We start from the raw sequence: 15727 nt of genomic DNA, 5'->3' as shown, positions 1-15727 counted from the left end.
CAGCCTTACTTCAATATATTTTTGGACCATAGTTGTCATTTATACCTGTGCAGGTTTGTGAATTACAGTGCCCCTGAGCTCCTTTCTTCAACTCGCTTTCTTGTGAGCTGGCCGCAACACTGCAGGATTGTTTCAGGCCCTAGTGTGTTCCGGCACGGCACTCTGAGCCTTTGGTTAATTCCTCTTCCTGGTGGGAAATGAGAGTTAAATTTGCCCGTCTAGACACCTCCAGCTAGTCTCTCAATGGTTCTACCTATTCCTGTTCATCTTCAGCAGAAATTGCAAACTGGGCCAAACAGGAGGTTAAAGGCACTGACTCTCCATGTGGGGACAGTGTTAGTAAAGCATCTGGAATGTTGCATCCGAGTACCAGGGGACGAAAAATGAGACACATTTGAACACGTTTCCCGATCACATGGTGGATCATAATCTGGGTTCCACATGCATGTTTTAGCTGAAGGAAGAATCACTTAAACCTGGAGAGTTGAGACCCATGGAATGGGTACCATGCAATATGACTTCAAAGGGTCTGCATTTGCTCACCAACCCTCAGCAATCCTATCACTGCTGCGTTTATGCCGCTGTACACATGCTTGACTCTCTTTCGGAGACATATAAATCCATAGGTTTTAAGATTCTTACTAATCAGATATATTCTTAGGCGTTTAATATGGGCTGTTGAGTCCACTTCGTTGAGCAAGGAGTAGCTCTTGTCTATTACATATTTGGCTTATGGAACGGTATCTGTGCTAATTTCAATCTCTGGTTTTATGCAGCACCCCAACTCACCTTTCCCCTTAAGCAAGAATAAGTTGCTTTTCTACATTTGAGAGCCTGTTCTGTTTTGTAATTCAGTTCCTGTGTAGCCAAGTTTACATTCCGTGCATTAGTGATATCTTATGATGGTTCTTTTTCTGTGTGACTTATTTCACTTAGAATCATCGTACCTGAATCCACTCATTATGCTGCTATGGGCCTGATGACATAGATTTCATTGCTGATGATATTGCATTGTACGTAAGTACCACAACGTCTTTATCCATTTTTCGCTTTCTGCAATATTGAACTTGTACCGTAAGCGAGGTTCTTGTAACCAGAGCCATTCCAAACTTTGGGATGGCTGTGTCTTTTTGATTTTAATTTCCCTAAGCTATAAGACCATAAGTGGAAGTGCCCTAGGCTCTGTTGCTTTGTTTTTTAGATGTTTCAGGAAACACCATACACTTCTCCAGAGTGGCTGTTGGCAATTTACATCCCGCCCATCAGCATAACAAGGCTCCCAGTTCTCCATGGCCTGTCCTGGCTTTCTGGATTTTACACTTTTTTCAGATGGCCCTTTTGACCGGGGGGAAGTGAGACTTCATTGTAGTGCAGATTTCATTTGCAAGCTTGCTTGGTTGGCCAGAAAGGGCGTATGCGTTTCTTCCTGAATATATTCAGGAAAAAACGCATATGCCCTTTTTGGCCAAGTGCATGATTGTCGATGTTCTGAGTCTTTTCATATGTTTTCAATGCAATTCCTGTCTACCTCCTGAAATCGGTTTCCTGCAATTCTGCCTTGCTCTCAGTGCCTCTTCATAGCCTTACCTCAATATACTTTTGGATAATAGTTGCCCTTTATAACTCTGCAGGTTTTTGAATTGCAGTTGCCCTTAGTTCCATTTTTCAGCTCTTATTTTTGTGATCTTGCCTCATATCCACAGGATTTCTTCAGGCCCTATTCTTCTTCTGGGGCGCCTTGCTGTGCCTTTGGATAATTCATCTTCCTATGTGAAATTAGAGTGACATGTGGCCATTGAAACCGCTACAGCTATTTTCTCACTGGTTCCCCCTATTCCCATTCATCCTCCGCACTAACTGCAGACTGTGCGATACCGGAACTTAAATCATTGACTCTCCATGTGGGGATGTTGTTAGTAAAGTGGCTGGAATGTTGATCCGGAGCCCCAAGAGAGGAAAATGAGGTGCGTTTTAGAAACCTTTCCCGATCATATGGTATACCATCTGCTGGATTTCCCATGCATGGTTTAGCTGTAGGAAGATTCCCTTCAACCTGGAGTGTTGGGACCCTTGGAATGAGTAGCATGAAGTATTGCATTAAACTTTCGGCAGTTGCTCACCAAAGCTCACCAATCCTCTCAGCCCCAAGTGTCCAGCCTTATGTCTTATCCAGCTGTGGGTTTATATGTGGTCATTCCAGGTTGCATCACAGCCCCTGAGCGAATTTTGTAAGAATTTTTCTCTCTTTCATTGTTTCTGTGTTTTGGTTTTAAAATTTATTTCTATAATGGGGTTTAGCTTATTTTTACTGCTGTGTTTTTGCCGCTCTGCACACACTTGATTCCCTTATGGAGATATATCAATACATGGGATTTAAGATTCTTATTACTCAGATATATTTCTCTGTGGTGTATAGGGTGTGTTGAGGCCAGTTCATTGAGCAAGGTGTAGATCTTGTCTAATACCTATTTGGTTTATTGAACGGTATCTGTGCTAATTTCAAACTCTGGTTTTATGCATCACCCCACCTCTCCTTTCCCCTTAAGCTGACATAAGTGTGTTTTCTAAATGTGAGACACTGTTGTGTTTTGTAATTCATTTTTTGTGCAGCCATATTTATCCTCCCTCTATAAGTGATATCTTATGATATGTTTCTTTTTCTGTTTGACTTATTTCAAGTAGTATTATCGGACCTAAATCCACTCTTTATCCTTCTACTAGCCTTATTACATTGATTTCATGGTGAAGAGATATTCCATTGTACATAAGTACCACATTTTCTTTATCCATTGTTCTCTTTCCTGGGATATTTAAGGTGTACTGAAGTTGAGGTTCTTGTAAACAGAGTAGCCCTAAACTGTGGTGTGCTTGTGTCTTGTTGATTTTTAGACTTCCCTAGATATACTCCCGTGATTGGAAGTGCCCTATGCTCTGTAGCTCTGTTTTTTAGATGATTTAGGAACCACCATACACTTCTCCAGAGTGGCTCTCGGCAGTTCACACACTGTCCATCAGCGTATAAACGCTCCCTGTTCTCCATGGCCTGTCCTGCATTTCTGGTTTTTACAATTTTTTCGGATGGCCCTTTTGACCGGTGGGAAATGAGACTTCTTTGTTGTGCACATTTGCATTGCTTGCTTGCTTGGTTGCCCATAAAGTGCGTATGCGTTTTTTCCTGGATATATTCAGGAAAAAACGCATACTCCCTTTTGGGCCAACTGCATCATTGTCGAAATTCTGCCGCTTTTCATGTGCTTTAAAGACGAGTCCAATCTATCTCTTGAAATCTGTTTCTTGCAATTCTGTCTTGCATTCAGATCCTCTTCTTTGCCTTACCTCAACATATTTTTGGACGTTAGTTTTCATTTATAACTCTGCAGGTTTGTGAATTGCAGTGACCCTGAGCTCCATTTTTTAAGTTGCTCTTTTGTGAGCTGGCCTCAAAGCCGCAGGATTGCTTCAGGCCCTCTTTTGGCTCCGGCGAAGCGGGCTGAGTCTTTTTTTAATTCTTATTCTTAATGGGAAATTAGAGTGACATGTGCCCGTCCAAACCCCTACAACTATTCTCTCATTGGTTCCCCCTCTTCCCGTTCATCCTCCTCACAATTTGCAAAATGTGTGAAACAGAAGTTTAAATGTGCTGATTCTCTAAGTGGGGAGATTCTAAGTAACGTGGCTGGAATGATGAACAGGAGCACCAGGAGAGGATAAATGAGGTGCATTTTAGACACATCTCCCGATCACATGGTGTACAGTCCTCTGGGTTTTCCATGCATGTTTTAGCTGTAGGAAGATTCCTTGAACCTGCAGATTTGGGACCCATTGAATGGGTACCAGGTAGTATTACTTTAAAGGGTGTGCATTTCCTCACCCAACCTCACATTTCTCTTAGCGCGAACAGTTTCCAGCCTTATGTCTCATCCTGCTGTAGGTCTAGATGTGTTCAATCCATGTTGCATCACCGTCCCTGAGGAAAAGTTGTAAGAGGTTTTCTCTGTCTCTCTGTCGTTTATTTTTTTCAATTTATTACTATATTGGTTACAGCTGATTTTCAAAGCTCTGTTTCTTGCTGCTGTACATCCACTTGATTCACGTACAGAGAGACATCAATAAATTCTTTTTCAGATTCTTACCAGTCATAGATATTCTTTTCCGGTGACTTGAGTGTGCTGAGTGCAGTTCTTTTAGCTACCGTGTAGGCCTTGTTGATTATCAGTTTGGTATTTGGAATGGTATCTTTGCTAATTTCAACCTCCTGGATGATGCCTCACCCCTCCCCACCTTTCCCGTTTAGCAGCCTTACGCGTGTTTTCTACATATTTGACTATGTTTTTGTTTTGTAATTTATTTCATGTGTAGCCATTTTGGATTCCACCTTTAAGTGATATCTTATGATATGTGTCTTTTTCTTTTTGAATTATGTCACTTAGAATGATCATACGTAACTCCTCTGGAGTTGTTACAACTGGCCATATTTCATTGATTTCCAGGCTGAGTAATATTCCACTCTACATAAGTACCACATCTCTATCCATTTTTTCCCTCCAGAGACATTTAAGTTATATCCTAGTCGAGGATCTTTTAAACAGAGAGGCAGTAAACATTGGGGTGCCTGTGGCCTCTCGATTTTTGTTTTTCCCAAGATATACGCCCATGAGTGCAAGTGCCCTATGCTCTGTAGCTCATTTTTTAGATGCTTTAGTAAACACAATACACTTCTCCAGAATGGCCGTTGGCAATATACATTTCCACTATAAGCCTCACAGGGCTCCCTCTTCTCCTTGCCCTGTCCTGCATTTCTGGTGTTTACACTTTATGAGGATGGCTCTTCTGACTGATGCGAAGTGATATCTTTTGTAGTATTGATTTCCAGTGCCCACCTGTTTGGTTGGCTAAAAAAGTGTATGCCCTTTTCTTGAATATATACAGAAACAAACGCATACAGCCTTTTTGGCCAACTGCAATGTTGGCAATGTTCAGCCCCTTTTCTTGTGCTTAATGGCGAGTCCTTCCTACCTCCTCAAATCCCTTTCCTGCCATTCTCCCTTGCTTACCAATCCTTTTCTCTGACTTTCCTCAAGACATTTTTCAGTGATAGATATTTTCAACTCTGCAGTTTCGTGAATTTTACTGCCCCTGAGTTCCATTGTTCAACTTGTGTTTATGGGAACTGGCCACAAAGCAGTGGGATTTCCTCAAGCCCTATACTGTTTCCATGGGCAACCCTAGCCTTTGGTCAATTCGTCTTCCTGATTGGAAATTAGAGTGACATGTGCCTGTCTGAACACCTAGGACTTGTCTCTCATTGTTCCTCATCCTTCCGCTTCATCCTCTGGACAAATTCCAAACTGTACGCAACAGGATGTTGACAGTGCTGACATCTCCAAGTGGGGAGACTGTTAGTAAAGACGCTGGAGGGGTGAACCCGAGCACCAGGAGATGAGGAGATGAGATGCCTTTTCCAAACTCTTCCCGATCAGACGGTATACCATCCTCTGGGTGTGACAGACATGTTTTAGCAGTAGGAAGAGTCCCATTCATGTAAGGAGAACACCAGGGCTTTTTCAAAATCAGTGTCTCCCCGAAACCCAAACTGGGGAGTTTTTTAAGCTATGGCTACACATATGTTCATTAAGGGCCTTGGGAAGTAGGCAGAGTCCAAACTTTAGATGATTGAAGTCTTCAGGGTCAGAAGCACTCACCACCGGCTTCCCTTAGGTTACACTTTAACTGTCATTGATAGATGATGTCAATAAAAATATCTATTCTTTTTCCGATTATTTCCCCTTATAGGTTATTGCAAAATATTGAGTGTAGTTCCCTGTGCTATCCAGTAGTTCCTTGTTGATGATCTATTTTATACATAGCAGTGTGTATGTGTTAATTCCAAACTGTTAATTTATCCCTCCTCCCACCTTTCCCCTTTGGTAATAATAAATTATAAGATTTTATACTTCTCAGAAATGGGGGAGCTGAAAGAGAGGTATCATTTTCAATGGAAAAGCATTTAAAACAAGATTGAAGCTTTAACCAAGATTATTAGATGTACATCCTTGGAAAGAAATCACTTCATTTCTCTAATATTGACCTGACAAATAAGACAAACCTTTTCACTGAACTTGCTTATAATAAAGTGATGGAAATATCAAATGGAAGTGTTAGAAACATTTTAATTTACTCGAGCCTTATAAACTGTTCTATGTTAACTACAGTTTGGCTCACACATCTGTTCATTGAAGTTACAATAGTCTCAATTTCTGTTACTGATCCTCCAGAGTGGACCCCAACAAGTGTCCCCCTGTCCAGTGTCATTGGGGCCAACAGATCGAGACTGAGTTTGGTTCACAAGCAAAGGAAACTTTATATTTTGATCAGAGAATGGAGAGGTGAGAGCATACACTACCCCGTGGGCTGTGGGCTGGGCTGGGCTGCTGTGTAGAGATCCTGTCAGAGTCAGTGGGAGGGAGGGGGTGGAGCTCTCGAGGGCCGGGTTGGCTGCAGCTCAGGCTCTATATCTCGGAGTCTGCACTGGGCCCCAGGAGCTGAGGTGTCGACCCAGCCATTCTGCACTAGGAAATCTGGTCTGAAGTGCCGGGTGTGGAACCTCTGCATGCGGGACCCTAGGAGCACGTGAAATTAGACAAAGCACAAAGGATAAAAAAGGTCAGACTTGACTTTATTGCCCAGATTCTATTTTTATCTCCCAGGGATTTTTAATGGGCTTTGCTGGGGACAACCCCCTCCTCTGCCTTTTGTCCTGTTCCTCATTCTTGGAGTGCTGAGGGTGCAGACCCTTCTTCTGTAACTGCTGAGTGCTGAGTTGGGAGCCCTCATACCAGGGGACGAGGGTCAGAACTTCTCCCCAGCAGCCTCCAGGTGACGTTGATTGGCCCCAGGACCCCTGCCTCCCTGCTCGTCTGCCTGAGCACCAGCATTGGAAGTGTTATAGATTCTAATGACCTTTAAGGGTCCAGGAAAGACATGTGCAGAGACACTGTGGGGGCCGGTTTCACCCCGCCCCACATTTGTTCGGCCACCTTAGGCTGACCGTTTCTGCCAGCCTAGATGCTCTGACCAGTAGTCTGCTCTTTCTTCAATTAGGCCCCTGAATTAACGTAAAAACAGCACCAGGTGTCAGAGCCCTGCCTGCTCAACTCCCAGACAGTCCAGGGTCAGTGGTGATCAAGGACCATGATGGCCACTGAGTCAACAGCCTTTTGAAGTAAACAGGAGTCCAGCTGGTCTTATTGGCCACCATCATCACGGTGTCTGTAGGCTTTTCTATGGTGACAGTGGGATATACGGTTCCCCCGCCAAGATTATTAGCTCCCCTCCGGGTGCAGTAATTCCTGCAAGCAGTAGTTTACTCCTTCGGGACACACTATTGTTTTATGAGAGAAACTCCAGGTCAAGTGATGTTCACACGAGTCGTCATGGTGCCCTGTTGCTCCCGGTTATCTCTCTGGATGTTGGAGTTGGAGGGCCTCCTCACTCGAGGTCGGTGTGCCCACGGAGCGAACCCTGCAACTTCAGGGCATGGTTGGTGATTAGGATCACCACGTGGGGTCCTTTTCCCTTAGGAGGGAGGTGGCCTTTTGGGCTGCTGATTTCCAGGTTTTTAGATACCGCCAATATCTTGGCCAGATGTGGCAGTGGGCCAAGCCCCTTGGTGACTGTAGTTGATCCTACCTGGATGGCATTCTTGCGTTGTTCCATTTCAAGTGGTCCCAGTTTTTGCACTAATTCTCCAATGGCGATTCACCTTTCACCGGGAATGGAAAGGTCAAAGGGTTTAGCTCAATTAGGGAGTTCCAGGGCAAGGGTCTGAATTGACTGCTCTTTCCGTTCTTGAAAGGCCACTTCTGGATTCTGTTCAAAAGGATCATCATCTTTTCCTTTCAGTGTTTCATATAGAGGCCCAGCTAGTAGACTGTAGTTAGGGATCCAGAAGCAGCAAACCCTGGCCTCCCCAGGAACCCCTAAGCTGTCTTCTAGTTTTGGAAAGGGGTAAGGCTGCAAATGGTTTCTTCCCTTTCCTGGGATGGGCTTCTCCGACCTTGTGTGAGAATGAAGCCCAGGCAGGTCACTGCAGTCTGTGATATTTGAGCTTTTTCTTGGACAACTTCTATCCTTTATTGCCTTGGTAGTTCAGAGGCCTCCTTAGTAGGGCTGGCGATCAGAATGTCATCTGCATATTGAAGGAGGGTTTCCTTTTCCAGAGGTAGAACTTTTCGGTCTTTAGCTAAGCTTTCCCCAAAGATGGTGTGGGAATTTTTGAACCCTTGGGGCAAGACGGCCCGGAAGTATTGTTTTAGTTGTATGTTGAGTCCTGCCACTCACAAGCCAAAATTTCTTGTGACTCTGGGACTAATGGAATACAAAAGAAGGCATCATTGAAGACTAATACAGAATACCATGTCCTGGTGGTTGGTAGAATGACCAGCAGGGTGTAGGAATCAGGAGCAACTGGAGGTATATCCTCGGTGGCTTCACTGACTGTCCTGACATCCTTTACCAGGTCCCCAGCAGCCCATGGGGCTCTCGTGGTCAGGCCAATCCCAGGATATGGAGCTCTCCTGGGCAGATACCCCACCCCCAACCCAGCCCACGGGGCTCTCATGGTCAGGCCCCTCCCAGGATACAGAGCTACCCTTGCAGGTACCGTGGCAGGGCTGGGCACACAGGAACCGTGCACATAGCCCTCATTGAAGAGCACCCCCAGCTCACCTGTCGCTCAGAGCTGACACAGAGCACCTCAGAGCAGGACTTGAACTAACAAACAGCAGCTCCGACAGGTCTGTGACCCTGGGCATCACTCTGTGTGGCCTCCCTCCACCTGGTCTTCCAGAGACTTCCACTGCACCCAGGGCACCAGGCCTCTGTCTCCAACCACCACCCACCCCCTCCTCTCCCTGACTCCTGGGTTCTTCTCATTAGGAGAGGGTTTTCTTGAAGTTGTCTCCCACTCATGGGCCAGATAAAATGATTAGAAAACAAGGCAAAGCTGCAGCCCCTTGTCTATCCTGACTCTCAGGAGCTCACACCTGTTCCTTGGACCTGGCCGGTTCAGCAAGTTCCATTTTCTGCAACTGTGAGCCCCTGAGGGGTGATGATTGGCTGACCTGGGCAGCCTTACCGTGCCGGCCAGCCCTCCCCAGGTGTGCCTGGGTTGAGATCAATATAAATACCACTCCAGGCAGCAAGAGCCCCTGCAGCTGTGCCTGACGCCATTTTCTCTGCCCTGTCAGCAGTCTCGGGGCTGGGCTGGTGGGAGGGAGTGAGAGGCCACGGCTTTGTGGGTGGCCCAGTGTGAGTGGGGCTCTGCTGGACTTTCTGCAGCAGTTGCCAGGCTGCCACCTGCTAAAGAAGAGGATGTGTCACCCATACCTGCTGCTGGAATTTCTCCCTGGGCAGAGGTGAGGAAGGAAAAAAGCAGTGGGGGCAGGGACAGGACGGGTATCTCAGGCAGGGAAATGGAAATCTTCCAGAAGAGCACCCAGGGCCAGGACCATCCTGGCTGGCCTGCAGGCACCAAGTCAGCTGGCATGCTGTCACTCGTGTGCTCCATGACCCTTCCTCTAGGCTTTCAGGTCCTTGTATATATTCAGGTGTTTTACCTGGGAAGGGTGGGAACAGTTCAGCAGCAACTGGCCTGGGGCTCAGCTCACGTTTACTCCCAGATGCCTCGGCACGGTGCCCCAGCTTTGCAATGAGGACGCTTGTTGTGTGGGGGCTGCTGGCTGAATGGGAGACGATTCCCCACCACTGACCAACTTCAGAATTGTTTACAACTGGAGCAAGTGCCCTGATACGGTTTTCCTCTGAGTAACTGGTGGGTTCTGTTTTTGTTTTCTCTTTTTCGTTTTTGGTTCAAGGTAGATTTTATTCCTCTTTTTTGTATTTACAGATATAAGCATGGAAATAATTTATTCATATAAATACATGTATGTGAAGGGAATAATTGTTTTTTCTCTTTTATTTTTTAAATTTTATTTCTTTTTAATTTTGAATTTTATTTTATATTTTTATACAGCAGGTTCTTATTGGTTATCTATTTTATACATATAAATGTTTACATGCCAATCCCAATCTCTCAACTCCTCCCACCACCCCCCCCCAAGAGCTTTCCCCCCTTGTTCTCCATACGATTGTTGTCTACATCTGTTGCTCTATTTATGCCTTGCAAAACGGTTAATCTGTACAGTTTTTCTAGGTTCCACATATATGCATGAATATACAAGATTTGTTTTTCTCTTTCTGACTTACTTCACTCTGTATGACAGTCTCTAGATCCATCGACGTCTCTACAAATGACCCAATTTCATTCCTTTCATGGCTTAGTAATATTCCATTTTATATATGTACCACATCTTTATGCATTCGTCTGTCTGTGGGCATTTAGGTTGCTTCCATTACCTCGATATTGTAAATAGTGATGCAATGAACATTGCGGTGAATGTCTCTTTTTGATTTATGGTTTTGTCTGGGTATATGTCCAGTACTGGGATTGCTGTATCATATGGTAATTCTATTATTAGTTTCTTAAGAAACTCCATATTGTTCTCCATAGTGACTGTATCAATTTATATTCCCAACAATAGTGGAAGAGGCTTCCTTTTCTCCACACCCTTTCCAGCATTTGTTGTTTGTAGATTTTCAGATGATGCCCATTCTAACAGGTGTGAGGTGATACCTCATTGTTGAGTTCATTTCGTTGAGCAAGGGGTAGGTCTTGTCTATTACATATTTGGCTTATGGAACGGTATCTGTGCTAATTTCAAACTCTGGTTTTATGCAGCACCCCAACTCACCTTTCCCCTTAAGCAAGCATAAGTTGTTTTTCTAAACTTGAGACCCTGTTCTGTTTTGTAATTCAGTTCATGTGTAGCCAAGTTTACATTCCGTGCATTAGTGATACCTTATGATGTTTCTTTTTCTGTGTGACTTATTTCACTTAGAATCATCGTGCCTCAATCCACTCATTATGCTGGTACAGGCCTGGTGACACAGATTTCATTGCTGAGTGGTATTCTGTTGTACGTAAGTACCGCAACTTCTTTATCAATTATTTGTTCTCTGGGATATTTAACTTGTACTGTAGAAGAGGTTCCTGTAAACAGAGCCGTCCCAAATTTTGGGGTGGCTGTGTCTTTTTGATTTTAATTTCCCTAAGCTATAGGACCATAAGTGGAAATGCCCTAGACTCTGTTGCTTTGTTTTTCAGATGTATCAGGAAACACCATACACTTCTCCAGAGTGGCTGTTGGCAATTTACATCGCGCCCATCAGCATAACAAGGCTCCTTTTTCCCCATGGCCTGTCTTGCCTTTCTGGATTTTACACTTTTCTCAGATGGCCCTTTAGACCGGGGGGGAAGTGACACTTCATAGTAGTTCGGATTTCCATTGCAAGCTTGCTTGGTTTGCCAAAAAGGGCGTATGTGTTTTTTCCTGAATATATTCAGGAACAAACTCACACGCCCTTTTTGGTCAAGTGCATCATTGTCGATGTTCTGCCTCTTTTCCTATGCTTTAAATGCAAATCCAGTCTACCTCCTGAAATCGGTTTCCTGAAATTCTGCCCCGCTTTCAAGTCCTCTTCGCAGCCTTACTTCAATATATTTTTGGACGTTATCTGTCATTTATAACTCTGCAGGTTTGTGAATTACAGGGCCCCTGAGCTCCTTTCTTCAACTCGCTTTCTTGTGAGCTGGCCGCAAACCCGCAAGACTGCTTCAGGCCCTAATCTGCTTCTGGCAGGGCACGCTGAGCCTTTGGTTAATTCCTCTTCCTGGTGGGAAATGAGTGTTAAATATGCCCATCCAGACACCTACCTCACTCTCAACCCCTTGGTGATGTGGGTCCTCTAGTTTGTGGCCACCTTTGCTGGGTTCCTCACCTTTCGATTATGTGGCCCCACTAGTGTGAGGACACTCCTGCCTGGTTCTCATCCACGTGGTTATGTGGACCCCCTGGTGAGAATCTGTTCCTGGCTGTGTTCCTCACCCTTCTGTGAGGGAGACGCTCTGTTGATAGGTCACTCCTGCATGGCTGGCACACATTGCCTTGGTGAAGTCAGCCATGTGGTGGCAGTTGGAGCGTGCTGGGAATCTCCTCCCCCCGGTGATGAGGGCCCTCTTGCATCAGGCCCTAACTGCTGGGCTCACCAACTTTTCTTAGTGAGCCCAGTGATGCTTTGGCACTCCTCTTAGGATCCCATCTCCATGGGGATGTGGGCCTTCTGCTCTGAGGTCCCAACGGCTGGGTTGTTCACATTTTCATGATGTGGGCTCTCTGGTGTTAGTTCACAGAGGCCTGGATCCCATAGCCTCTGTGCTCTTGGCCACCTGCTGGGAGGTTCCAACTGCTGGATTCCTCACTTTTTTAATTTTTTGGGCCCTCTGTTGTGAGGATCCTCCTGCCTGCCTCACTCCCAGCCCCTTCGTGATGTGTGTCGTGTGGTTTGAGGCCACATGTGCTGGGTTCCTCACCTTTCGATGATGTGGGACCAATGGTCTTAGGAGACTCCTGCCTGGTTCACATCCCCTTGGTGATGTGGGCCCTCTGTTGAGAGTCTGATCCTGGCTGGGTTCCTCACCCATCTGTGAGGTGGGCCGTCTGCTGTGAGGTCACTCCTGCCTGGATGGCTCACCTCGCCTTGTGGACATGAGCCCTCTGGTGGCACTTGGAGCCTGCTGGGGGCCTCCTCCCCTCGGTGATGAGGGCCCTCTGGCGTCAGGCCCTAACTGCTGGGCTCCCCACATTTTGTGATGTGCGCCCAGTGGTGCGAGGACACTCAAGCCAGGTTCACATCCCCATTGGGATGTGGGCCTTCTGCTCTGAGGTCCCAATGCCTGGGTTGCTCACAGTTTCATGATGTGGGCTGTCTGCTGTTAGTTCACTCCTGCCTGCATCCCATAGCTTCTGTGCTCTCGGCCGCCTGCTGGGAGGTTCCAACTGCTGGATTCCTCACTTTTTTAATTTTTTGGGCCCTCTGTTGTGAGGATCCTCCTGCCTGCCTCACTCCCATTCCCTTTGTGATATGTGTCCTCTGATTTGAGGCCACATGTGCTGGGTTCCGCACCTTTCAATGATGTGACCCCACTGGAGGGAAGACAGTCCTGACTGGTTCCCATCCCCTTGCTGATGTGGGCCCTCAGGTGAGAGTCTGATCCTGGCTGGGTTCCTCACCCTTCTGTGAGGTGGGCCCTCTGCTGTGAGGTCAATCATGCCTGTCTGGCACACGTCACCTTGGTGACGTGGGCCCTCTGTTGGCAGTTGGAGTGTGCTGGGACCCTCCTCCCCTCGGTGATGAGGGCCCTCTTGCCTTAGGCCATAACTGCTGGGCTCCCCACATTTTCTGATGTGCGCCAAGTGAGTGAGGACACTCTTGCCATGTTCCCATCCCCATGGGGATATGGGCCTTCTGCTCTGAGGTCAAAACGGCTAGCTTGCTCACAGTACCATGATGTGGGCCCTCTGCTGTGAGTTCACTCCGGCAAGGATCCCTTATCATCGGTGCTCTGAGCCACCTGCTGGGAGGTTCCAACTGCTGGATTCCTCAACTTTTTTATTCTATGTGCCCTCTGTTGTGAGGCTCCTCCTACCTGCCTCACTGCCAGCCCCTTTGTGATGACTGTCCTATGGCTTGAGGCCACATGTGCTGCGTTCCTCACCTTTCGATGATGTGGCCCCACTCGTGTGAGGACACTCCTGCCTGGTTCCCATCCCCTTGGTGAGGTGGGCCCTCTGGCGAGAGTCTAATCCTGGCTGGGTTCCTCAACGTTCTGTGAGGTAGGCCCTCTGCTGTGAGGTCACTCCTGCCTGGCTGGCACACGTCACCTTGCAGACGTGAGCCCTCTGGTGGCAGTTGGAGCATGCAGGGTGCCTCCTCCTCCCGGTGATGACGGCCCTCTGACGTCAGGCCCTAAATGGTGGGCTCCCCACATTTTCTGATGTGTGCCCAGTGGTGTGAGGACACTCCAGCCAGGTTCTCATTCCCATGGGGATGTGGGCCTTCTGCGCTGAGGTCCCAATGCCTGGGTTGCTCACAGTTTTATGATGTGGGCCCTCTGTTGTCAGTTCACTGTGGCCTGGATCCCATAGCATCGGTGTTCTGGGCCGCCTGCTGGAAGGTTTAAATGCTGGAATCCTCACGTTTTTTATATTATGTGCCCTGTGTTGTGAGGCTACTCCTGCCTGCCTCACTCCAAGGCCCTTGGTGATGTGGGTCCTCTGGTTTGAGGACACATGTGCTGGGTTCCTCACCTTAAGATGATGAGGCCCCACTGGTGTGAGGATAATCCTGACTGGTTCCCATCCCCTTTGTGATGTGGGCCCTCTGGTGAGAGTCTGATCCTGGCTGGGTTCCTCACCCATCTGTGAGGTGGGCCCTGTATTATCAGGTAACTCTTGCTTGGCTTGCTCACCTTGCCTTGTTGACATGAGCCCTCTGGTGGCACTTGGACCCTGCTGGGAGCCTCCTCACCTCTGTGATGAGGGCCCTCTGACGTCAGGCCCTAACTGCTGGGCTCCCCAACTTTTCTTAGTGAGCCCAGTGATGCTCGGGCACTCCTCTTAGGTTCCCATCTCCATGGGGATGTGGGCCTTCTGCTCTGAGGTTCCAACGGCTGGGTTGATCACAATTTCATGATGTGGGCTCTCTGGTGTTAGTTCACTGTGGCCTGGATCCCATAGCCTCTGTGCTCTTGGCCGCCTGCTGGGAGGTTCCAACTGCTGGATTCCTCAACTTTTATATTCTATGGACCCTGTGTTGTGAGGCCGGTCCTGCCAGCCTCATTCCGAACCCCTTGGTGATGTGGTTCCTCTGGTTTGAGGCTACATGTGCTGGGATCCTCACCTTTCGATGATGTTGTCCCACTGGTGTGGGGACACTCCTGCCTGGTTCCCATCCCCTTGGTGATGTGGGCCCTCTGGTGAGAGTCTGATCCTGGCTGTGTTCCTCACCCTTCTGTGAGGTGGGCCCTCTGCTGTGAGGTCACTCCTGCCGGGCTGGCACACATCGCCTTGGTGACGTTGGCCTTCTGCTGGCAGCTGGAGCCTGCTGGGAGCCTCCTCCCCTCAGTGATGAGTGCCCTCTAGCGTCAGGCCCTAACTTCTGAGCACCCCACATTTTCTGATGTGAGCCCAGTGATGCCAGGACACTCCTGTCATGTTCCCATCACCATGGGGATGTGGGCCTTCTGCACTGTGGTCCCAATGTCTGGGTTGCTCACAGTTTCATGATGGGGGCTGTCTGGTGTTAGTTCACTCTGGCCTGGATCCCCTAGCCTCTGTGCTCTGGGCCGCCTGCTGGGAAGTTCCAACTGCTGGATTCCTCACCTTTCTTATTTTTGGGCCCTCTGTTGTGAGGCTCCTCCTGCCTGCCTCACTCCCAGCCCCTTGGTGATGGGTGTCCTATGGTTTGAAGCCACATGTTCTGGGTTCCTCACCTTTAGATGATGTGGCCCTACTCATGTGAGGACACTCCTGCCTGGTTCCCATCCCCTTGGTGATGTGGGCCCTCTGGTGCAAGTCTGATCCTGACTGGGTTCGTCACACTTCTCTGAGGTGGGCCCTCTGCTGTGAGGTCATTCGTGCCTGGTTGGCACACATCGCCTTGGTGACGTCAGCCCTCTGGTGGCAGTTGGAACCTGCTGGGAGCCTCCTTCCCTTGGTGATGAGGGTCCTCTGGCGTCAGGCCCTAACTGCTGGTCGCCCAATATTTT

Source organism: Orcinus orca, chromosome 1, assembly GCF_937001465.1.
Source record: "Orcinus orca chromosome 1, mOrcOrc1.1, whole genome shotgun sequence".
In the NCBI taxonomy this organism is placed as follows: domain Eukaryota; kingdom Metazoa; phylum Chordata; class Mammalia; order Artiodactyla; family Delphinidae; genus Orcinus; species Orcinus orca.
Note: the sequence above shows the minus strand (reverse complement) of the source record.